This window comes from Phodopus roborovskii, unplaced genomic scaffold (genome assembly GCF_943737965.1).
Source record: "Phodopus roborovskii unplaced genomic scaffold, PHOROB, whole genome shotgun sequence".
Lineage (NCBI taxonomy): Eukaryota > Metazoa > Chordata > Mammalia > Rodentia > Cricetidae > Phodopus > Phodopus roborovskii.
Window position 1 is genome coordinate 10050225 of NW_026126470.1, and position 26851 is coordinate 10077075.

Genomic DNA, 26851 nt, shown 5'->3' on the forward strand with positions numbered 1-26851 from the left:
TTGAAATCTAAATTGATAAAGAAGAAAAATAATTACAATATTATAATTACTTTTAGCTAGTATCCTAGTTTTTTAAAGTAATGATCCATTCTAAATTACAAGTCCAATTATAAATACCACAATGACAGTTAAAGCTTATATGAGTGTTCATTATACCATTACTTATTTAATAGTATAAGGAACAGACAAATTAGCTTTTAAGTATTATAAGCTGGGAAATGTATGCAAATGACATATAGCAAATGTTAGCACCATATATAAAACACATACATGGTCCCCTGGAGAAGGACAAGAGAGATATCCTGAGCAAATTGGGAGCATGGGGGGGGGGATAGGGGAGGGATTTAGGAGAACAAGAAGAGGAGAAGAGGAGAAGAGAGGAGAACATGAGGAAGTAGGAAGATTGAGTCAGGGAGAGCAAGAAAACATATACCATAATAGAGAGAGCCATTATAGGTTTAAAGAGAAATTTGGCACTAGTGAAATGTCCAGAGATCTACAAGGATGGCCCCAACTAACAATATAAGCAATAGTGAAGAGGCTACCTTAAATGCCCTTCTCTGATAATGAGATTGATGGGTACCTTATATGCCATCCTAGAGCCTTCATTCAGTAGCTGATGGAAGCAGAAACAGACACCCACAGCTAAACACTAGCCAACTCCTGGAATTCTGTTGCTGAGAAGGAGGATTGATGAGCAAAGGGGTCAAGACCAGGTTGGAGAAACCCACAGAAACAGCTGACATAACCGAGGGGGAACCCATGGACCCCAGACTGCTAGCTAGGAAACCAGTATAGGACCAACCCAGAGCCCCTGAATGTGGGGGTTAGTTAGGAGGACTGGGCAGTCTATGGGTCCTCTGTTAGTATCCCTAGTACATGAATGGACTTTGGGAGCCTATTCCACATAGAGAGATACTCCCCCAGCCTAGACATAAGGGGGTAGGCCAAGGCCCTGCTCCAAATGATATGGCAACTTTGAAGATCCCAGATGGAAGGTTCACCCTCCCTGGGCAGCAGAAAGGGGATGGAATGGGGGTTGGGAAGGGGACAGGGGAAGAGGGGAGGGTGAGGGAACTGGGATTGATATGTAAAACAAACTGATTTCAAATTTAAATAAAAATTATCATAAAAATACACTTTTCTCTAAGTAATGTATTTTCTCTTAAATATTGTGGTTAAAACAGTTTCAAATATAGAAAGTCAGGAAATTCTTGGGCAATAAAAATGCAGGTGTCAAAGTATATTTTAAAGACAAAACTATGGTTCATGCAAATAATATTTGCATTTATTTACTTGATGTTATAAATTAGATCAATCATAACAATTTCAGTTTTATTTTATATTACAGCTTGCACTTGACATTTATTCAGAGAAGAAAGTTTATTTTTGTGGTGTTAGATGTTGAATCAAACATTTCACAGATGCCAGTTGAATATTGGATAAAATTCCCAAATAAAATCACAATTAAAATATGCCCTTTTAGATTAACCAAAAATTAAAGACTAGGGTCCTACTGTTGAAGAATTTTACAAATACTGTTCATTCAACCTCAGTAGAAACATACATACACTAGACTGGTGCCATTATTATCTTCATTTACTAATAAACAAATTAAAAGTGAAAAATACAGCTGAGGAAGTACAAAATGAAGTGAGAATTTCAAACCAGTCATAATCCAAATGAGGATGTGTTTTCAAGACTAGCTTACATTTTTTAATATCCATTTTACAATTATACCTTTTAAATATAATCTCAACTTTTATACCCTACATCACGTCACAGTGAAGAATTTATAATATAGATTTGTTCTATGCAGTCCTTTCTGTTTTCTTCTTTGTTTTATCTTAGTCCCAAGGCAGACATTTGTATTTCCTATCACACAAATGGAGATTTTAGAGGAGGGGAATGAGCAAATGTAGCGGACTACATATCACTCGTTTGAGAAGTTATACTTTCTTTGTTAGAGAGAAATAAACAAAGGCATGAGCACAAAGTAGAAGGATCTTACAGGTGTTACATAAATAATAAAATTCTGATAGTTGCGGTTGAAAGATGAATATCAAAAAAGCAACGAATCCAGTCACTAGCTCTTACCTTTACCAATGCTCAGATCAAATGGGCGATCCTTAGACTGCTCCTCAGATTCACTCAGACCTGAATTCTCACTCTTTATATTCCTCTCTCAGCCTAGCCATGACAGTCCTGTCAACACCTACCTAGTGCTGGGATTAAGGGCATGCCATCCTAAGTGCAAAGATCACCTTTGTGTGAGCTGTTTCTCTTTTAGACTGGATCACTTTCATGTAGCTCAGTGTAGCCTTGCACTAATGGAGATCATCTGCCTATATCCCTGTTTTCTTCTATGCAATACTATATTATTAAGGACTATCCCTTCAACTAGGCAAGTTCATGAAGTGCCACCATCCTTACAAGAACTCAGACATAAAGTTTTGTGTAGCAATGTTTGTCTCCCTGTGAACTCTATACTCAGACCTCCACTGTCACGTGTTATTCTTTAACTAGCATGGGTAATGTTAGCTTAATTACTCCTTTGATATCTTGTCTGAATTAGCTGAAACATTCTGAAATTGCTTTGTTTAATTTACCTAATTGTCTTATTGTTAAACCTATGTAAGAAAGAGTTTTGCAGTGCAGTTTTAGATGTGAGGGAAACTGCTTCTTAGATCTCTTTGTTGAGATGCACACTTTGCTTTCATTTTTGTTGTTGCTCAGCCTCTCTTTTTCCAGCGATCTTCCCCTTTGATCAATCAAAGCTTCTCATCCTTCATTTTATTACTTAGTACTTTTGTTTATCTTATCATAACTGATACTAGCAAGTGAGGTAAGCCTGCGGGGTCCTCTCAGCAAACAGCTTAAATGATGAAATATTCATATTCAAACTTCTGTAGCCAAACTTCCCTTCTTCATTCCTACCTTCCTTCCTCCTTCCCCTCCCTTTTCTTCAGCTTTCTTTGTCCATTACTTCTTCTTTCTCAGTTTTGTCCTTAGATTTAAGTGGCTCATGCAAGCTAGGCACTGAACTAAAGCAAGTTTTGTACTTCTATTGATCATTTAATTTACAATGTGATGAGTGAGATTGCAATGCTGGGTTGCTCAGGATTTCCATAAGTAGCTCTATTACCCAGGCAAACTATGAACGTACAATGCCCCTGTCTCAGAAATTGCAGTACCTGGGATCAAAGGTCTGCACCAAAAGAAACTGCTCCTTAAGCTTTTTAAAAGAATGGCAGTATACACATTAGGGTTTCTGCTTTGTTTAGAGTATTAAGCTACTAACTCCAGAGGGTACAAATAGGATTACGGCTGAATTTGACAAGCTTTGATTTCTAACATTGTGTATGTGTTTGTACATATTTCATAATGATGAATAGCATTAGAAACTATATTTCTTTGTTGTTTCTCCACTTTTATAACCCTTGTAAAGATAAATGGAAAAATAGTAGACGTTTATGAGAAGAGAATATTCAAAAGGCTTACCAAAATTTGGGAATGGTTGACAATATCGATATCTGGTCCTAATTTGACTGAGGTCTCATTTTAAGATTAGCTTTTTCAGTAAGTGGGTTATAAAGTAATAATACACATCTTAGTACTTAAGAGTTTATTATCATCAGATTTAAATTATGGTTAATGTAAAAGTATTAATAAACATCTATGATGACATGTCTAGTACTTTGAAAATACTGAGGAATTTATAATCTGTGCAGAATTCTGCACAAAAGAAGATATCAAAAAGTGGCAACGCCCCAAGACAATTTAGGTTCCAAGACAGGTAAATTCTTTTTAATGAATCAACTATTACAAATATTCCTAAACTCTAGTCCCTACTTTCTTGGGATTATGTAGCTTTTGACTATCTTGGAACAATCAAGATAGGTGAGGCTCTGCTTGGCATAACCCCCTGTATGCTGTGGCTATCTTTTATTGCTATTAATTAATAAGGAAGCTGCTGTGACCTGTACAAAGGCAGGTAGAGGCACCAGGGTATCCAAGCAGAGGTACAGGAAGAAGAAGGGCGGTATCGGGGACATGCCAAGAAGCTACTGGGAGCTGCAAGATGTACTAGAGTTCAGGTAACCCCATATGATACATAGCAAAACGTAGATTAATAAAAAATTGATTATTTTAAGTTGTAAGAGCTAGTTAGAAATAAGCCTGAGCAATAGGTCAAATGGTTAGTAATTAATATTAAGCCTCTGAGTGATTTCTTTTTTAAAGTGGCTGTGGGACCAGACAGGACAAAAAAGCCTGTGTTTTCAAGGTTCAGCTTGGTGTCATTGACTAGCTTTTGAAATAAGCCAGACAACTTCTTCATCTTTATTAAGTACTTTCACATTGCAACTGTCCATTTGAGTTTGTAAGTGTCTATACCAAATTTCTCAAACACAATCAGTTCAGTACAGTACACTTACGCATGTATTTTCATACATCCAACATGAGAGGTTAGTGCGTGTTACAGTTGCCTACTATTGTGTATAGGCTTAAATTTAATACTGATTAGCAATTAAAAGCAAAAATTGAATTTTCCATGAATCTATAAAGAACTGATGTTCTTATCTGATATCACATAAGAAATCGTTTTCATTGTATCATCTATGAAATTGTATGCTATTTAATGTCAAGATTGTTCAATATAGAGGGATTTCAAATACGTCTCCACCTGAATAGATATTTGCATATAAACAGAGAGCTTACCAAAATGTTAAAAATCAATTTATGCCTAATATGCCAAAATTTAGAATTCAGTATGAGTCCCCAGAAAAGACATTCTGATTCCCCATGAGGCAGATTAATTAAAGCAATGACGACTTTGGAAAGACAGGAAAAGCCTTTTTTGTCTGACCTGAGCCAGGAACTAAATTCTGCATGTGGCAATTTAGCTGTTTTACAGAAAGATGCATAAAAGAGACACAGCTGCATACTTTGGGATACAGTTTGGTTCTATGGGACAAGCTTCATTTACTACAATGCTTTCAAAAGGGAATATCCTCAGAACCTGTAAGTTTTATATTAATTATTGAAAAAAATTCTACAAAATGTATATATTTTTCCTGAAATGATTTGGTATTTAATAAGACTGGAAATCACCTCCTTAAAATTAGAGAACTAAAGATGTGATATTTATTTATTTATTTTGTTACCAAGAACAATATCTTAAATTTATTTAGTAACACTATCAATTTTTAATCCTAATGGATAAATTTGGTATTTATGATGTAACTCTGAACTGTACCAGAAATAAATTTCAGACCACCGTGTAAATAGAAATAGCCTTTTCCTTATTTTTAAATGAATGTGTTTTGCCTTTACCTGAATGTATGGCTGTAGACCATATGCTTACAGTACTTTCAGGGGCCAGAAGATCCCTGGAACTGTAATTGCAAATGTTGGCAGTCATGTGGGTGTTAAAGATTGGTCCTCTGGAAAAGCCGAGCCAACACTCCAGGTTTTCTCTTCATACAGGCTGTGTACCACTTGTCTGAAGCAAGTCAATTGAAGAAGGAAGATCTACATGTTCTGTAGCAGCCTTGGAAATAACTCCTCGGAGAAGGAGGAGCAGTGGGCAGCTTGAGCAAAGAGCACATCCAGTTTTAAGAATCCCTATTGTGGGGTGGTTCCATGATTCTTAAACATCAGTCTGCAAAGGCCACAAACAAAGGCTCCTGCATTCAGGCTTTCATCAGCTTTGCTTTGTTTTCAGCCTGGGTCAGGTTAACCATCAACTCTCTCAGCTCTCTCAGGTGTGGGTTGAGTACTAAACTTCTTAAAGTTGCAGATTAACCTAAATTCTTAAAATTCTGCAGAGACACTCTGTCTTCCTCACTGTTGAGGAAGTCAGCTATAGAGTAGTCATCATTTCCTGTGATCTGCTGGCAAGAAGTCTGTTTTTATTCTGGGGAGAGGGGGATTCAAAACTAGGTTTCTCTTCTGTCTTTTGATCTTTGGAGCCTATCCTGCAACTTGCTCTGTAGACTAGGGGTGTGTGTGGGGGTGGGGGTGGGGAGCTAACTCACAGAAATCCTCCTGCTTCTGCCTCCCAGGTGCTAGGATTAAAGGCGTGTGCCACCTCCGCCCAGCTTCTTTCTGTGAATCTTAAGGACCTCTTTGTTTTCCCAAACCCTGTATTTACTGGAGCCACTGTTCTCAACAGGACAGTTTTCTGGGTTGTACTGCTCTTTGTGCTTCTGGAAACAAATGGCAGGGCAGGAGGGCACATGGCCAGCCGGGCAACAGTGGTATTTCGGCTTCTCCAGATCGCGCAGACCACTGTTCAACTGTTGAGCAATGCCATGACTCCCCGGGATAGGTATTTTTAAAACAGACTGAGTTATTAATGCATGGATAAAATAATTTTATTGAATCAGTTTAAGTAATGTGAAATTGATTTTGTCTTTGAAGAACTTTTTAAGGCAGACTTTATAGTTTTTTTTTTCCTTTTAAAATAATGACAAGGTGTTTATAAATAAGTACATACTCTTATTTTCATTCAACATGCTTATTTATTTTTATGTATTCAATGTACATGTGTGGAGGGGTGTATGCACGTGTGTGGTTTAGAGTCCAGGAATCAAAGTCTTTGAGGCATACATCGTAGGTTAGGACAGCTTTGTGCTGTTCAGATACTGAGGTAATACATAGGTCACGACACTGCTTATGGAGCTCAAGACAGAGAGCTTCTAATATGCCTGTAACTATAAGTGATTTTCCAAACATTGTCAAAAGTGTTAACACTTAATCCTTGTCTTAACTTAGATGCTCCCCTGTGAGACTCCACTTATAAAATAAACAGACAATAGTCCAGGAAAATTCAGCTTTATCACGAGGGTACAGGGTTCAACAAAACTTAAAAATTTATATGAACTTTTGTCAAATAAAATGTCTTCTATCCCATCTCATCTAATTATATGTTTAGATTAATTCATATTAAATCATTTAAATTGCCAAATGGTATTCTGTTATTTAAAACATTGTAGAGTGAGACACCAATTCTATGTACATAATCTGACATTGCTATTATATTGTACAATTTTATCTTTGAAGAGTGAATAAATTTTCCAATCTTTCTCCAGAGCCCAATACAATTAAAGACACTACTAACTATATAATTTTATAGTTCCACACAATTTTGTATCAATAAAACCTGCTTGGTTACACAAGCAATGCAGTGTCATTTCAGTGGATGAATGGAACAATAAACATCCTTTAGAGAGATATATTATAATAAACAATTGATTATCCATATATTATTACAAAGACTTACTACAAATTTGTTTAGAAACTAGAATTACTCTTTGATACTTCAGTGTGCACATGTGTATGTATGTGGTGGAATGTTAGTAACAACACATTTGTGAAAATCAGAGGACAACTCATTGGAGTTGGTTTCCTCCATTCTTCATGTGTGTCCTGGAGATATAACTCTGCTAGTCAGCTTTGGCAATAGGCACCCTTTCATGCTGAGCCATCTCACCAGCTGAAAATATGGACTTCATAGTAAAAAATATGGAATAATTGAAGTGAAATTTGAAACACAGACAACTACTAAAAATAGAGAACGTAATGGAGGATTTCCATAATCAGTAACCATTCAGGTGAATTAAACTCTTTGTGCATCTATAACACATTTCCTTTTTCTACTCATCAGTTGATGGGCATCTAAGCTGTTTCCATTTCCTGGCTATTTTCAATACAGCAGCAATGAATATGGATGAGCAGATATCTCTTACAGCAGAATATAGAGTACTTGAAGTACATGTCCAAGAATGGTATAGCTGGATCAGATGGGAGATATATTTTGAGCTTTTTGAAGAACCTCCACACTGATTTCCATAGTCATTGCAGCAGTTTGCACTCCTACCCATGCTCAACATCCACAACACAATTTGTTATCATTTGTTGTTTTTTAAACTTAGCCTTTCTGACTGGGTTAAGAAGAATGCATTCAGCACAAATTCTGTCAGACCCTAAAAGTACAGCTACCATGCCCACACATCTTATTATTCAGGAAAACTGAAGAGAAAAGAAAAGTTCAAACTATTTTCGTGACACCAGTATTATACTATTAACAGAACCCAGACAAGGAGTAATCAACAGCCAAAATTATAAGCCAATATCTCAGATGAATTTGGTCATAAAGGTCACCAATAAAATATTTGCAAATTTATTTAAGAGCACCTAAAAAGATTATCCACCAAGACAAATTTGCTTGACCTCTTTATGTTCACCAAGCTGTGTGAATGCTATCTTCAGCAATGGGGTTGAGTTTCAGAATGATATTCAGACCTTCTGTCCTAGCATCAGCCTGGCTTGTTTAGAGATCTCATGGTACTTCTGAAGCCAATAATTTAAATAAATGCAATGGGTCCCACCACTAAGAACCTTGCCAGGCTACAAAAGTTGGCATGTTAGACTCTATATCCCAAAATTCTACTTTACTAGGATTACTCTCAAAGATTGCAGAAAGTTGCCAACACACAAGGTTTCTATATTGCACCCCAAAAGTATCCTCAATTTCAGGGGTCTATCTTCACTCCCTAACTCCATCTATTCCCACATTATGTGATCTCTCTTACTCTATTCTTCATTTATTTTATAATCAATGCTTTCCTCTAAGTACTACTCATATTCCTTGTTTAGCTCAAATTATGTGAAAAAATCTTGATATTAATATCTATTTTTATTCACAGTTTGAAATTTTTGCACTGGGGTAACACTGAAACTTTTATTTGGAATTTTGAAGGAAGGAGGATTGCACAGTTGCCTTTCTCCCAATGGATTCTGAAATGCGTAAGGTAGGAAGCACTTTCTCTTATTTTAATTTGATTAAGTTCCATTTTTACCACATAATTAGGTCTATCACTGAATATTTTATATGGCTATAAAATATTTTACATCCATTGGATGTGGAAATATAAAGGGGGTCATATCTAATATCTTCTTCTTAAGGAACCCATTTGTGTCCTCACAGTTTTATATACTAGATTATCCATTTGTGATAAAGAAGTGTTGAAGACTCCAAACATATTATTATGTTAATCTACTTTTTCTTTACAATGCTATCATTTTTCTCATATTAATTGTATTCATGTTAATGTTTGCCATTTCTTCTTAGAAAATTGACCCCTTTATCATTGGAGAATTGTCTGATTTATTTATAGTAACTTTCTTCAATCTGATGTCTGCTATAGTCAAATTACAGCTACTCTAGTTAATATTAGTATGCTTTATCTTCATTCATTTAATTTACATACATTCATGCTAAAAATTGGTCACCTTGTAAACGACATACATTTAGATAATGTCTTTTGATCTACTCTGACATTCTCTGTCATTTAATTGGATCATTTAGTTTAATGATACTCAAAATGAATATTAACAAGTTTAAATTAATGTCTGTCATATTTGTTGATGTTATTCTTTGTTCTTATTTTTGCCTTCATTATTTTCTAACCTTTATGGCCTTGAGTATACTATAGAACTATATTCTTGTTTGCTTTATTAGCATATCCCATGTATTTTATCATAATTGATGACCTTGTGGCTTGAAATATTCATTTATAATGAAAACAACTATATTTTGTAACCATAATTTATTGATTGTGGATACTTTTTCAAAATGCCCTAAACTTAAAGCATCAAGATTGTCCACTAAAAAGTGCTTCTTTTTGTGTAAGCCTGATAAGATCAGTTTTATCTCTGAATACATGCTGCAGGTAGAGCTCCAACTCATAAAGTTGTCCCTTAACATCTTCATTTTCAAAGTATAGCATGTGCACCCATAGCAACCAACATAACACACACAGATGAACACAAATGCCCTCATACATAGAGATATATGCAATCACATGTACAATAATAAAAATCAAAATAAATTATAAACTTAATTCATTTCCCATACTTTTTATAATTTACTTTACTTATAGTAACATGTAAGCTTAAAATGCATATATAAATTTAATATGTTGTATCATCTTTTGAAAGATATGGATTTCTATAACAATTAAAAATATAAAAGTCACTTTATCTTTAATTCTTTATAATTTTTTAAAATGTTTTTCCTTGAAATAAGATACAACACTTTCAATTCTTCCTTTCTGGCCTCTAATACCTCCCCAGCTATCTTCTCTCATATGCCTTACTTGTAATTGCACTTTTTTATAAGGCTGCTTTTACTTATCCATTTATTTAATTTATCTCTATATTTCTCTTTCTTTCAATCTATCTATTTATTTTCATGATCCAAAGAGTTTTATTGGCGTTATGTACAGGAATAGAGTAAAGGACACAAAGACACCTATATTCATAAAGTCTACCTGAGCACAGGTAACTGCTCATCAAGGCTGAAAGTCTCGGTACTCCCACTCTTAAGTTGATATTCTTTTTTTTCTTTGATTATTATTGTTACACACACCCACACATATATGTGTGCACCCACATATCTAAGTGTATTCATAAATATAAATAGAACCACCTCAGTATTTTTCTGTTGGTGGCCTATATTTGGGTTCAAGGGTAACCAATCTTTGTTCAACAACCAATAAAAGAACTAATCCGTGGAGCAGACACTTCTCCATTTCCAACAGTCATTAGTTACCCATGGTTATTTGTTTAGGGGTGGGAGTCCATGAAAAGTCTCCTTATCACATTAAAATGTCCATTGATGCTGACATTCTTTTGATGTTGTTTATACAGCAATTTCCAGGAGAGACTTGATTCTTTAATCTTCCTGCCCCATCTTCTATGATGTTCCCTGATCCATAGATGCAGGATGTGTGTATATAAAGTGTAAGGTTGGAGCTGTGTTATGGAACGTCTATTGATTTCTGCATGACTTCAGAAAAAAATTCTGTTACCACCAATTTGAATGGTCAGTATAATTACTTAAGACATTATACAGATTATAATTTTATCTTTAATTATTTATTTTTATTTTTAGGGACATTTAGTTTTATTCATTGAGCTTTATTTTAAAATTTCATCTATGTCTTCTCTGGATTAGCTAGAGGCCAAACTATCTACCACTTTTTCACAAGTTTCAAGACCCCTAAATAAAACCACATTACCCTGTTTCAGGAATAACACCTGAAGGGAATAAAAATGCCCAGATGGAGCATTTTGAGACTTGTTAATCATAAAAATATTTAGGAAAGAGACTAAATTAACTTAAATTATTTTGGATATATATTTTTTGAAAAGTCTAACCTATTTTTTCTTTCATAAATTAATTTGCCTTCCCACTCATGCTTTTTTTCTCTTTACAAAACAAATAAGCAGACAAAATCAAACTCTGCATCAAGCCAATGAAATGTCAGAAGACAACAAGTATACACATCTTAGAAAGCTTTTTATATTTTTATACATCCTAGAATGCTGCAACACACACTGGGCAGATCTTTGTATCAGGATTAATGTATTGAGGATTTCTAGAAAGGGTAGATATGTGAGTTCCAAGATTAAAAGTGAGGGTTGCAAAGTCTGGTGACCTGATTTTAATCCCCATCACCCAAATTGTCAAAGTCAAAAGTGATTTTTACAAGTTGTCCTCTGACTCCCATCATGTACAGGTTCCCCCTTAATAAAAGTGTAAAACAAATTTCCAAAATGTTTTGTGCATGCATACTCTGATTGCCAACTCAAACTACCTGTGGTTGATCCCTGAAACTCAACCAGTGGAGGGGAATTCTGAAAACCCCCTGTGTCCTTTGTTCTCTAAAGGTTTCTTGATCTTGATGCAGTCAACCTCAAAAAGTTTAAAATAAATGTAAATAATTAAAAAAATGACAATCCTTCATAGACATGCCCAAGAGCCATTGATTAAGTAATTCTAATATCTGTCAAAAATGAGGGTCTAACACTAAACATTGTAGTTTGTAGTTTTTCTTCATTTAAAAAAAAAGAAGAAATGAAGACAGAGAGAGAAAGAGAGAGAGAGAGAGAGAGAGAGAGAGAGAGAGAGAGAGAGAAAGGAAATCTTACGTTTGTGTAAATCCCCTAAATTTGGTGTTGTTATTGCCTGTTTATTTGAGGTCTTGACAAACACCAAACTAAACCAAAATAAGCAAACAAAAACATTTTCCATTAGAAAATTACATGAATAATTTCCTTCCAGTTTTTAAAAGTCAGGTCATACATATAATATAAACCAAATAAATTGGTTTATTGATATAACTTTGATTTTTGTATTTAATTGAGAGAAAATTGTGTATGTAACTTTTTAAAATGATGTTTGAAAGACTTAATGTAAGATACATATATTAAATATAAGTACACATTATCCTATTACCACATAATCCTAAACCTGCTTCTTTTCTTTTGAGTCAAAGATTTACTTAAATATTAAAATCTGTCAGAAAATATATATTTACTAATGAACAATTATATATAGCATATTCTTTAATTTTATAACATGACTTTACTCATATATAGTTGTGAAAATCTTGATGACATCTTAAGTTTTATATAACAACTTACTTTTCATTTCACAGTAGAATGTGATTTTTCAAGGTCACATATGAATTAAAATATATTATGAAGATTATAAGTAAAGTATAATCTTTTTCTGGAAAACAGATTTTCATTTGCCTGGTTCCTGCATCAGAACATAGTTATTGCTTTTGCTCTTACCATTTGTTTTGTTCTAGTTGGATTGGAACATATTTGTTGGCATAAATTATGTTTCAAGAGAAAGTTAGTATCAGTAAAGGTCAAGGATGGAAATAAGCCTCTAGGAGAAGAAACCAAAGACAACTCTTAACATTTTCAGACTCCTCCTTAGACATGGGAATGAAGACCTAACCAGGTAGTTCTTAGAATCACCTGATGCTTTCTTGCAATTATTCCTTGCTTAGAAGTCATTAAGGCACAGTTCATGCTAGAAGAATTCTTTGCTGTTCTTTTTGAACATTTAGCCCATTAAGGAAATACTGTCCCTAACCTCATATGGGGAAACTTGGTGCTAGAGAAATTCACAAAAATCCACAAAGATGACCTCAGCTAAGACGCCTAGCTATAGTGGAGATGGCGCCTGAACAGGTTTTCCTTTTTAATTAGATTAGTGGCTACTCTAATTGTCATCATAGAACCTACATCTAGTAACTGATGGAAGCAGATGAAGTTACCACATCCAACCACTAGGATGAGCTGCTGGAGTATAGTTGAAAAGAGGGAGGGTGGATCATTTGAATAAGGGGAGGGGGAGGTGTCAAGATCATGATGGAGAAAACCACAGAGACAGCTGACCTGAGCTAGTGAGAGCTCACAGACTATGGACAGATAACCGGGGAACCTGCATGGAACCAAACTAGGCCCTCTGAATGTGAGTGACAGTTATATGGTTTAATCTGGTATGAGGTGTGGTGGTGTCCAGGTACCTGATAGTGGATCCAGTATCTATTTATTCCACATGCATGAACTGGCTCTTTGAGCCCACTCTCTATGGTGGGATACCTTGCACAGCCTTGATACAGGTTTGGAGCGGCTTTGTCATGCTGCAGTTTGGTATATCAGGCTTTATTGACACCCCAGGAAAAGCATTACCTGCTCTGAGGAGTGAAGTGGGGCTGAGAGGGGGAAGGAGGAGGGAGGGAGAATGTGAGGAAGCAGGAACTGGTGAAAGTATGTAAAATGAGAAAAAATAAATAAAAAAGAGGGTAGTGTTACTTTTCGTTGAAATAGTGTTTAACAACAACCATCTGATAAAAATTCCACCTATCACAGAGCCTGAAGTAAAAGTAATTTCTCATGTCCTCATCACAATGTAATTGCCAAAGAAGAAAATAATGTCACTGAAGAAGACAATGCATTGCCAAACACGCTATTGCTTAGTTTTTACAGGTTGTTCAATATGAATGTCAGTGTTTTTAGATATTTTTACTTTATCACAGTACAGGAAAATGATAACATAAGTTGAACATTTTATGTTTTATTGTAAAAACAATCTGTTGATTTCATCAATCGTTCATCCACATTGAAATCTACCTACTCCTCTCTGTGATTGTCTTTCATTTTTCTACCAGTAAGAAAGGCATATTTTCTTTTAAATTTCATAATAGATGGACAAATTTTATTTATTACTAAAAGGACACAGAGCATGCATGATCTAGCTTAGGTTAAAAATCCTTCTTTGATAAAGATGGCTTATCATTACTACCATAATTTTTAGATTAAAAATAAATAAGTAAAAGTGTACGAAAAATACCAGGATTATTTGGAATGAAAAGCGGGATCAACAGGACCAGTATAAGGGTACAAATACTAATGTGGGATCAATTTGATCATTGCACATTATATGAACATATGAAAATACCATAATGAAACCCATTCTAAGAAAAATTATTGTAATAATACATACAACAAATATAATCCTTAACTGTTAATGAACTGTGTCCTATTACTGAATAGATTGTTACTTTTATATGGTATTATTTACTTTGATACTTGTTTTTGGGAATGAGTTTCATGCTGAGTTCTAGGCTGGTATGTGCTATGTAGACTAACTAGGCTGTGTTCAAACTTGGAGAAGCCCACCCTCTGTCTTCCGGGTGCTGAATTTAAATTTAATTGGGTACAAGACCCTGTAGTGCCTGACCTTGGATTCCTTTTAAGCACAACAAACAGAATAGAAACAAAAACACGGGGTCTTTTTGATAGGTTCTGTTGCTATTTTTAACAGTACTTCCTATATTATAAAAATGGTTTTACTCATTACAGGTTTAGTAATAAAATTCCTGTGAATTATTCTTCACTATTCTAAACACCCTATCTATGCTGTGGTATACAAGAGTAAAACTAATATACATACTCACATACCACCACCACTACACTCACCATTACCATTAACACCACCAGCAGCACCACCACTACCAGGCCACATAAATAATACAGAAAAGGGGGAAATCAAAACTTTAATATTTTAATACAGGAAATTAGCAAATAATATAACTCAAGAAATAATATAACACGAGAAAACCAAATTAATGGGTGAAGGGTTTATCTCAGTTCACAGTTGAGTTCTTCCATGAGGGATCATTAAAGTCTGTCAAGTTATATGGAGCAGGACCTAGGCCCTCAGCCAGGTACCTCAGCTAAGAGAGTATCCTTCCATGGGAAATTGGCTTCTGAAGTTCATTCATGCACTAGGGATACTGGTTCCACTGTCAGAGGTCCTATAGAATTCCCAGGCCTCTCTAGCTGACACCCACGTTCAGGTGTCATGAGCTCCCACTTGCTCAGGTCAGCTGTTTCTGTGGGTTTTCCCAGCCTGGTCTTGACCCCTTTGCTCATCACTCCTCCTTCTCTAACAGGATTCCAGGAGCCACAAAATACAGTGACATTTGTGTTAAGTCATTATTCTAGCTTTCAAAAGAAAGTACCTTATACAAAGCTGCTCTTTTTTTTTCCTTTAGTCTTTTCAGTTTTCCTCTTCATAAATAGTAATTTGCTGTGACCTTTAAAATCTACATTAAATGTTGTTATCTAAATCATTTAACATTTATAATTGTATTTTCTTTAAAAGAAATAGTCTCAGATATTTTTAGATTAGAGGAGTTTGGTAGTTATTAATCCATGTCAAAATCTTCACTCACTTTACATACATGCTTTTTTTTTTTTTCTGGAGGTAATTTATTTAGTTAAAATAATTCCACAGTATAAAATGAAATAAGATGTAAGTGTACCTTTTTGTTTTATAGTTCTCTATCTTTAGTAGTGTGTTAGGTATTTCAGCCAACATACAAATTAGCAAATCTCTGCTGTATTCACATGTAGTTCTGCTTGTATTACATGAATGAGAATGGAAATGCTGTGTCGCTTAAGAAGTGTAATCTTAAGCAGTCAGAAATCTGCCAACATTTATTCTATTTTTAATGGTGTTTGTGCCATAAAATGACTATGTCGACCCATTCATAATATTCCAGTGTTAAAGAGAATCAATTTGTCAGACATGTTTCCACATCCACAAGTGGATGAGAAGCAGAAGCACCTGGGGATAAGTTTCATTTTGATTTATTGAAAGATAGAGAGCTTTGGCCATGGCCCAGTGTGCTGCAAAAATAGAAATGGGCTTTGAATCCTGCCATGCTTTTATCCTCACTCCTCTGAGTGAGACTTGAAGATTATGAATGGGGAAAGTAGCAGAGTGACAGGAAAGGGGAAAAAAGGATAAACACTGGGGAGAACCACCTGCTTAATTCCATAAACAGGCAAAGAAAACTTTCTTGGCTTTTGTTACAATTTCAGATTTTCTTTGCAGGTGTTAAGCAAAAGCAGCCATGACCTCTCTATCTAACTATTATTTGAAAAGTAGCTAAAGGACACTTGATTAAAGTGCCAATATATGTATTAATAAAATATATTTTTAAAGGGACTACCTACTATTTTTATGCATGAGGGCAGGGGGAAGTGAAAGACAGACAGGGAGATGAAACTTAGTGTATGGTTTTCAGAAGACAAGTTTATGTATTGGATTCTTTCCTTTATTCTTTTTGCGACTTTGAGCATCGATTTTTGGGTTTTCAGTTCTGCCCAGAAAGCCCTTCAACTTAATGAGAACATCACAGTAGACCCAGTCTATTGTCATAAAACTTTTAAACACCTGTGGAACTTATCCTCCCCTCATTGCAGAGTGAAGGTAATAATGTATTCTGCTAAATTAGAGAACAATACAATGAGACACTTAAGGTGGTTCACATGGTTGTCTTTTCCAAAGTCACTATTTAGAAAAACCATTGAGAGCAGTGGGGTAAGGTAAAGACATGGGTTTGTTTCCTTTTGCAATGAGTTCATATGTAAAAATTACAAGCAATAAAAGGCTTTTGTACCATATATTTTGAACAATCAATGAGGAAAATTAATAATGCTGTGATTTATGAAGCTTGAGTTATCTTCCTATTCATGGAAGTTGTGGGATATTGTTTTAGCTTGGTTGTGACTGAGCTATGAAATCATAGCAAAACAATTCCACAAGCTTTCATCTGGTTACCAAAGAAAATTAAAGGCCATTGAGAAGTAGAAAAGGAAACAATAAAAGGGAAACCCCACAGAGGGTTCTGTGGCCAGATCTGATTTTAAGCTTCTATACATTTATTACCCTTATTCCCTGATAACAGTATTTATGGATGGACCAGATTTAAGAACACAGCTAGCAAATTCAGATCCGTAGAGAAATGAAGCAAAGAAAAGCAATTGTGTACCCTCAGTGATCATGAAATCTATTAAGATGGCTTTCACCATACAGAAAGAATGACATATTAAACATTTATTTTGTGTTAAGAACAGAATGATGTTGGATGACATAGGCAACTCAACATTCAAGACCTGTAAAAGATGTGTTACTCTTTTTTACAAGCCAAGTATGTTCTTATGGGCAGTGACTTGAGAGAGTAAAAAGTAAAAATAAAGACTAAAGTAAGAACAACTTCCACTATATCATCTTGGGGATAAGGATATAGGCAAACACATCAGAGGCTCTATATTAATTGTGGAACAGTTGATCACCCTACAAACCATTGTCACAATTTCATGTGACTGAGTCTTGGACTGCAGAAAAAGGAGACTTCAGAAAAAGGAGAATGCCAGAAAGCTTGGATGTCCACTGGCCTCTATTTGATAACTGCAAATGCAACATGACCATCTATCTACCTCATTATTCATTCTACAAATTTGCCACCCTGGCAAACTATATCTTTACACTGTGAATAAAAATAAATGCCTCCTATTTAAATTGATTTTGTGTATTTTGTGACACTGATAGGAAAATTAATATAACCTGGATTTTAATCAACTTCTCATGTGCCTTCTTTGTTCCAGGCTTGTTTGAAACAAATTTTAGTTTAGTAAATGAACTTTGTACCTTAAATTAGCTCCTTCAAATTTTCAACACAGTATTTTAGTACCAACATGTTGATATACACCAATTTTTAGTGAAAAAATTAAAGTAGCAATGAAAAAAATCTACTTATAGTCAACACTAACACAGAATGTGAATCTTGTATTAAAATCATCCATTAGTTCACAGTCTAAACATCCATGGGTTTTTGCACTGTTAAGAGTATGATGTAAATTAATTAAAGTTTCCATACCCAATAAACATATGCTCCAAATGATACATGCAAAAATCCGAAATTCTCTGAATTTCTGAAAGTCATCTAAGAATCTTCATTGGAACAACATGTTCCAATTTTAGTTTTCAGATTTTGTTATGTTTAACAATATTTCTTTATTAAATTTAAGGTTATGATGGGAGATGTCATTCTGTAAATATGTTTCTCATACTGGTTAATGAATAAAGCACTGTTGGCCAATAGGAAAGCTACATAGGTGGGATTAGGAGACGAGGAGGAAAGAGGAAGTAGTAAGGAGGAGTCAAGATGGAGAGTCTGGAGAGAGCAGGATGTCAGCGGCTCTCCAGTAAGATGAGACCACGTGGAAATACATAGATTAACAGAAATGTGTTAATACTTAAGACAGAGCTAGCCAATAAGAAACAAGTAACTAGCCAACAGAATTATATCAAAAACAGAGTCTCAGTGTGTTATTTGGGGCTGGTGTGGCGGCGAGACAAGACCAGCAGTGGGCGGAAAAACATACTCTTTACATGCTTAAGTCAAGTACATTAGAAAGACAGAACCCTCACTAAATTTTAGGAATAAGCACTTCCTTCCAAATAGCTTCCAAACCTCAATTTGTTTCTAGTAAGGCATTCTTATAGTGTTGCTAAATAAACAACCATAGAAAGAATGTGTTGTGAGATTTATAATAAAACTCTAATATGTCAGTCAACCTCTTGCAATTGAATGGTCACTGGCCAAAGAGAACAAGGGAGCATGGCAACTCTGACAGATTATATTAAAGACTCGGAAAATACAGTGTCATGCTGTAGCTGATCATTATATTAACATTCAAAAGCATAGCAAAGCCCAACATCTTTTTGCAATGATTTTGAAGATAGAAGTACAATTAATATCCTTAAGTCACTCTGTTATTGTTTTGAAAATCTCCTTTTTTTTCTCTTCTTTTTATATTTTAATCCAGACTTTTGTGGTGAGCAGTAAATTGATTTATGAAATTCTGATGTAATTAAATTTCTTGTAAAATAAAAATGCCAAATGTGTTTAATAATAAAAGATTTGTGCATACATATATATATATATATTATTTGATTTAAAGTGGAATAAGTAAGAATTACAACATTGAAACAATCATAGGATAAATAACATTACATATCTGAAAGCAGAAAGAATATGTTCATGATGATGATTAATTTGTATGTGAAAAATGCTATTAAAAAGAGAAAGAACACAGTAAATGCTAGAAGCATACTAGAAAGAGTCAGATACTAATTTAGAAATTCTGTTGAATTGTGATAGCATCTAATTGGGTATATTTCCTTCTATATTTTTGAGTCATATTGTTTGTAGAATTTTTAAGTATTTAAATACAGAATTAATTTATGTATAATGTTAAAAATAGTACATGTAAAAGCAACTAAACAAATAATAATTAGAGAGCACAGGAGCAAAATTATGGTGTGCAAATGGTCAACTTTCAGCTTTTTTCTTTCACCGTTGAAATATTTTCCAAATGTTTTGTACACATTAATTTTATAAATCTAATTTTATTATATTACAACTATCTTAATTGTATTTTAATGTATGTTTGTGCCTTAATATATATGTAGGTGAATAACTCATTTGCATTTTGAATTTGAGTAAGATTTTTGGAGTCATTTTAATTCTTGTTCTTGTGAAAAATGAGTATTGAATTCTCCAGAAGTTTATTCAACTTTGTTAATTCAAGTTTAATTTATAACATTCCATACAATAAATGCTATGAAAAACTTTTCTGATCATTAATTATATTTTGAAATACCAGATAAGCATATTGCTTTCAATGTAATAAAAACACTTTATTATAATATATTGAACAATTTTCTTAAATACTCTCATGATATTTTGGTTATTTGCCTTTATATATTTGTTAGAAAATGGTATCAATATTATCTTAACTTCATAAAATAATTGGGGGTCAGTATGTTACGTAAAAGCAAGTTCCTACTGGATGTATTATGTATGTAAGATGGGTTTTGAAAATGAACTGACTGTTCCATTGAGTTTAGACCCATTGACACTTTGATGATTTTCACTTTACTGACATTACTGACATACTGTTGGAGTAATATGGATTTTAAAACTCATTTGTGCTTCCTTAGTCATTCTACTTATAATTTTAAGTACAGACATTAAAATAAACTTTTCATATTGTTACATATGAATTTTGATATCTAGGATTTAGGTTTAGAAACAACCATCGTTTTGGATTTCTTATTTCTTCAGTAGTTTTCCTTTCCTTTCTTTTTTTTTATTTATATTGGAATCAAGTTTGTTTTACATGTCAATCCCAGTTTCTTCTTTCACCCCTAGTCCCCTATCCCCCAATAACCCCCAATCTCATCCACTTTCTGCTCCACAGGGAGAGTGAGGCCTTCTGTGGAGGAACTTCAAAGTCTGTCATATCATTTGGAGCAGGGCCTAGGCCCTACTCTTGAGTGTGTAGGCTGAGGGTGTATCCTTCTATGTGGAATGGACTGCCAACATCCATTTGTACACTAGGGATAAATATTGATCCACTACCGGAGGTCCTATAGACTGCCCTGGTCTCCTAACACCCACAGTTCAAGGGCCTGGGTCAGTCTTATGCTGATTTCCCAGCTGTGGTTGTCTATTTCTGCTTCCATCAGCTACTTTATGAAGGCTATAGGACGTCACTTAAGGTAGCCATCAATCTCGTTTTTATAGAAGGGGTAGCCTCTTGCCTATAGCTTAGATTGTTAGTTGAGGTCATCCTTGTAGATGTCTGTATAGTTTCCAGGTGCCACATTTCTCTTTATACCTATTATGGCTCCTGTTATGGTATGTATCTCTTTTCTTGTACTCCTCTACTCTTTCCCCAACTTAAAAGTATTCTTCCTCATATTTTGAATTAATCAGTTTTTTACTTTCTTGAAAATGTGTTTTCTTACTAATTTTCCTGTCATAATTTACATGTATATATGAATGTTAAAGAATGCACATTCAATATTTTCATCATTAGCATTTTTTCCTACTCTTATCATGTCTTTGCCATGCTGCCTCTTAGACTGTCTAGTATTCTTTTTTATCCTTCCCCCACTTTCTCCACTACTGTTCCATCAATTCTACCTCATTGTAGTTTTTTTTGCATTCACTTAATTATTTTCATTGAGTATATGTGAAATATGCATATATACATACTTATATCATATATATATATACTACTGTTTGTATGAGTGGGTATACATATATATTCTTAAAATAAAGAACATTTTGTTCAAAAGGGGGTATTCTTTGGAACTGAGCATAGACATTTAAATCTTAACATTTTTTAATTCTATGACACTCTGTAATAGTGCCTTTTACTTTTCATTCAAGTAGAATTACATATTATGTTCACTTTATATTATGTGTTTGAGATCAATTTATGTAGAAATTGTGACTCTTCAATGTTTTAGGTATACATTTTAAATTGTTAATTACACATACTTGTGTCATCAATTTACTTAATTCTCTTTTTTAGTAAGTTACATCGCTTCTAAGAGGGGATGTGCCTCTTAGTCAATTTCTTGATACCAATTGATGACCATACACCCATGTGTGCATGAATGGTGCTAATTGGACCAGAATGGTGATTTAAAATTCAAAACAAAGACATGAATTTGGTATGTAGATTCATGAAGTGTAGCAAGATGTAAATATAATAAAAAAACTAAAAATGTATATAATTTTCAAAGAATACATAAAAATGTACCTAAATTCATTCTATAATATTTAATAGATACAAATACATTGAAATAGTTTGTGTAGGTATTTTCCCCAACCATTTTTATGATTTAATTCTCCATTTGGTATATTCATATTTTTACTTATTTAACATCTAAAAATGTAAATTTATTAAATCCAGTAAATAAAATACTTTCTGTTAGCAAAAGGAAAAGTATAAAACAACACTTATGACTACAAAATAAATAATAGAAAACCAACATCATCAGTAAGGAGTATGTTTTTTCTGCCTACCACTGGTCTTGTTCCGCCGCCGCGCCAGCCCAATTAACACATTGAAACTCTGTATTTGATATAATGCTGTTGGCCCGTTATTTGTTTCTTATTGACTAGCTCTGTCTTAATTACTAACCCATTTCTATTAATCTCCATGTGGTCTTATCTTACTGGGGAGAGGTGGCTGGCTCTTCTGTTCTCTTCCCTCTCTCCATCTTCTTCTCGTTACTCTTTGTCCCTCCTATCTTGCTTTCCTATTGGCCAACAGTACTTTATTAATTAGCCAGTATGAGAAACATATTTACAAAATGACATCTCCCATCATCTACCCCTTTTCGTCTGAAATAAAAAGAAGGGTTTTAATCTTAACATAGCAAAATATATCACACAACAGTTATAAAATAAGAATCAAAATTAACAATATTTAGTTCATCTCCCATCAGTAATTCTTTCAAATTACATTACTTAGAGTTAATTCTTGAAATAATGAAATATTGTAGAGTAGAAAACCCCAGAAATCTGTCCTGTTACCTAGTTTAAAAAATGACATTGAACTTATTTCATAAGTTTTATAACTCTGACTCTACTAATAACATACAAATTCAAGGTGAAGTCTTAGATGATAAATTGAGGTTAGCCTTGGTTAATTTGAGGTCTTAGTGCAGAAGCAGTCTGACAGTCTCTGTCCTTGTCCCATAAGGAGGCAGCTACACATATGTTCTTAAAATATCTACAGAGAATTTGAGAAAACCTGGAATAGCACAAAGACTTCTGTCCTCCAAATATCAGGGACACCTCTACTCACATTATCAATTTTGTTTTTATCACACAATGTCAAAAAGAAAGGTGACATTGGGTTGTAGCTCTCTTATTGTTATTCCAACTGAATTTAGCTTGAAGTGGGATAAATACATTTTTATCTCCTTTGTTATTTAATATTTTTTCTCTTCCCAAGCCTCAGTCCACAAATCATGGAAAAAAATAAAAATAAAACTAGGATGTGATTGTACAAGTTAAACACAAAATCTTGTAAAAGACCCGAGAAAACCCTAAGTTTAAACCTAGGACAATCGTAGTTACATAAACTGCCTGGAACCAACTCCAAATAACAATGATAACAAAACCTCAGAGCCTGGGGAAGAAAAAGTATGAATTGTTCAGATAATAGAATTTCAAGTGTCCAATGGGCAACAAACTCATACACATGAATAAATTAAAGTATGGTACATCCAATGGTAAAGTAAACATTAACACAAACTGTCTTTGAAAAACACTGTAATACATCTGAATTCAGTAAGGCACATATTTAATCCCAGACAATGTAATGCCAATATAAGAAGAACTCTATGTGCTTTAAGTTGGCTTGGTGTACATAATAAGTTCCAGAAACGAAACAGCTACAAAGTAAGACTATCTCATATAATTCAAACACTCAATTAATAAGAAAAAACAAAAATATACACAATACAACAGAAAAATTACAATGATTGACTTAGTTCCAACCTTCAAAATACGAGTACAAGAAGGCCTAAAAATATGCTGCATAGGAAAACTTTGAATAGCAGACAGAAAGTAAATAATTCAAAATAATGTAGCACTGTTGGCCAATAGGAAAGCAAGATAGGTGGGACTAGGGGACAAGGAGGATTTGAAGAAGTAGTAGAGAGGAGTCAACATGTAGAGACTTGAGAGAACAGAGCTCCAGACTCTCTCTCTCTCTGATAAGATAAACCATGTGGAAATACTTAGATTAATAGAAATGTGTTAATATTTAAGACAGAGCTACCCAATAAGAAACACTAGTAACTGGCCAACAGCATTATATGAAATACATCATCTCTGTGTGTTATTTGGGATTGGCATGGGGGTGGAATAAGACAAGCATTGAAAACCTGTACATAAAAAGGGTCAGTCTACAGATTGCAAAAGACATTAGCAAGTTTACTTCTGACAGAGTGTTTGTCTCTCAACATTAAAGTTAATATCAAGAAAATGAAAATATTAATTAAAAATGAACTATAGAATTAAGTAGAACTATCAAAAGATGAAGTACAAATATTTGAGAAACATTTAAAAAAAACTTGTCTGGTATCAAGGCCAAAATTTCAGTCCTGAAACTATGCATACAAGTAACATTATATAAATTAAGTATTATATAATTAAGAATGTGTGTGTGTGTGTGAGCATGCATGCACATGTGTGTGGATTCATGTGTTCTGTAAAAGTTAATGAAAAAGAGGGCATGAATTTGAAGGATCATAACGAGAGATTTACAGAAGTATTTGGAAAAAGTAAATGGAAGGGAGAAATTATATAATTCTGTAATTATGTAATTAATGGCTAATCTATAACTCTCTAAGACATAAAACGATGGGACTCTATGAATACCTACTAATCCATGTCCATTGTTGTTTCATTCCTAATAACCAGAGTCAGAAAATGTGTAGATTCCCTCAAAATATAAATGCTTCATAGAAATCTAGTATTAAACAATGTGATACTATTTAGAAGTTAAAAAATAAAAACACCCAATGATTGGATGCTGCTAAAATTATCAATTTAATGGCTTTTTCAGCATTTAGTGAAATGATCATGCTGATTTTCTTTTTCAGTTTGTTTATATTGTGGGTTACATTGATGGATTTTCTTATGTTGAACCATCCCTGAATCCATGGAATGAAGCCTACTTGGTCATGGTGGATGATTTCTCTGATGAGTTCTTGGATTTGATTTGCCAGTATTTTATTGAGTACTTTTGCATCAATATTCATGAGGGATATGAGGGAATTCTTCACTGAGGCCATCTGGTAGTGGGCTTGTTTTGGTTGGAAGACTTTTTGATTACTGCTTCAATTTCATTAGTGGTTTATATGTGAATTTAAAATGCTTATTTCGTCTTAATTTTGGTAAGTGACAGCTATCCAGAAAAATTTCCATTTCCATTCATTTTCCAATTTGTGGAGTACAGATTTTCAAAGTATCACTTGAAGATTCTATGGATTTCCTCAGTGTCTGTAGGTATGGTTCCCTTTTCATTTCTGATCTTCCTAATTTGCATATACTCTCTCTGCCTTTTTGTTAATTTGGATAATGTTTGATTTTCTCAAAGTACCAACTCTTTGTTACATGGATTCTTTGTATTGTTTTCCTTGTTTCTACTTTATTGATTTCAGCCATCAATTTGATTATTTTCTGGTGTCTACTCCTCCTGTGTGAGTTTGCTTCTTTTTGTTAGGAGCTTTCAGTTGTGCTGCAAATTCCCTGATGTGAATATTGTGCAGTTTCTTCATCTGGGCTCTTAGTGCTATGAACTTTCCTCTTAGTACTGCTTTCAATGTGTCCCATAAGTTTGGGTTGTTGTGTCTTCATTCTTATTGAATTCTCGAAGTCTTTCATTTCTTTATTTCTTCCTTGACCCAGGAAAAGTGCAATTGCACATTGTTTAATTTCCATGAATTTGTAGTTTCTGCAGTTTGTGTTGTTGAATTCTAATTTTAAGCATGGTGGTCTGATGAGATACAGGGGGCTCTTTCTCTATTTTTTCCACCTATTGAGATTTGCTATATTGCCAAGTATGTGGGAGATTTAAAAGAATGTTCCACGTGGTGCTGAGAAGGTACATTCTTTTGTGTTTACATGGAATGTTCTATAAATGCATGTTAAATCCAATTGTGTCACAATTTCTGTTGGTTCCTTTGTTTCTTTGTTAAGTTTCTGTCTGGTGGACCTGTCTAGTGTTGATAATGGGGTGTTGTAATCTCATACTATAAGTGTATGAGCTTTTATGTGCTATTTGAGTCTTAATAATTTGTGTCTTTTACTTATGAAAGTGACTTTGATTTGGGGGCATGGATATTAAGAATTGAGACTACATGTTGATGGATTTCTCCAGTGATGAATAAGAAATGACCTTCTTCATCTCTTTATATATATTTTAGTTTAAAGTCTAATGTTAGATATTAGGATTGCTACATTCACATCTTTCTTGGGCCCATTTGATTGGAAAAATCTTTTCCCATCCCTTAACTGTGACGTAACATCTATCTTTGAAGTTGAGGTGTGTTTCTTGTGTGCAGCAGAAGGATGGATTCTGTCTTTGTATCCATTCTGCTAGCCTGTGTCTTTTTATAGGTGAGTGAAGTCCATTAATTGAGGGATATTAACGGCCATTGATTGTTAATTCTTATTTGTTTAGGATTTGTTGTTGGGATTATGTATTGATTTCCTCAAACTTTTCTTTTGGCTGTTGATAGAGTGGGATTATTTATTGTCTATGTATTTGTGGGTAAGGTTGACTTCCTTGCCTTGGAGTTTCCCTTCCAAAACTTTCTGTAGGGCTGGATTAGTTTATAAGTATTGTTTAAATCTGGTTTTGTCATGGAATTTCTTGGTTTCTCCATCTATGGTGATTGAAAGCTTTGCTGGCTGAAGTAGTCTGGGTTGGCATCTGTGCTCTCTTAGTGTTGGTAGGATGTCTATCCATGACCTCCTGGCCTTCAGAGATTCCATGGAGAAGCCCGGTGTAATTCCGATAGATTTGCCTTTACAAGTTTTTTGTAAGGACAATCCAAACCTATGACCTTTGTTTGCCCACCCATTTTTGTTGTTGTTTTTCTTTTTACCATAAGCTATATGTTAATAAGGATTCCTTATTTTTTGCCCTAACAATGTCAAGTAGTTTTTGTGTTGAGGTCTTTCATCCATTTGGAGTTCAGTTTTGTACAATATTAAAGATAAGAGTTGAATTTCATACTGTGTGT

At 34.2% G+C, this 26851-nt stretch overlaps 1 pseudogene; it reads right to left on the reverse strand.

The window, feature by feature from the left end:
• Positions 1-5615: 5615 nt before the first annotated feature.
• Positions 5616-6316, reverse strand: LOC127227371 (zinc finger HIT domain-containing protein 3-like; annotated as a pseudogene).
• Positions 6317-26851: the final 20535 nt, after the last annotated feature.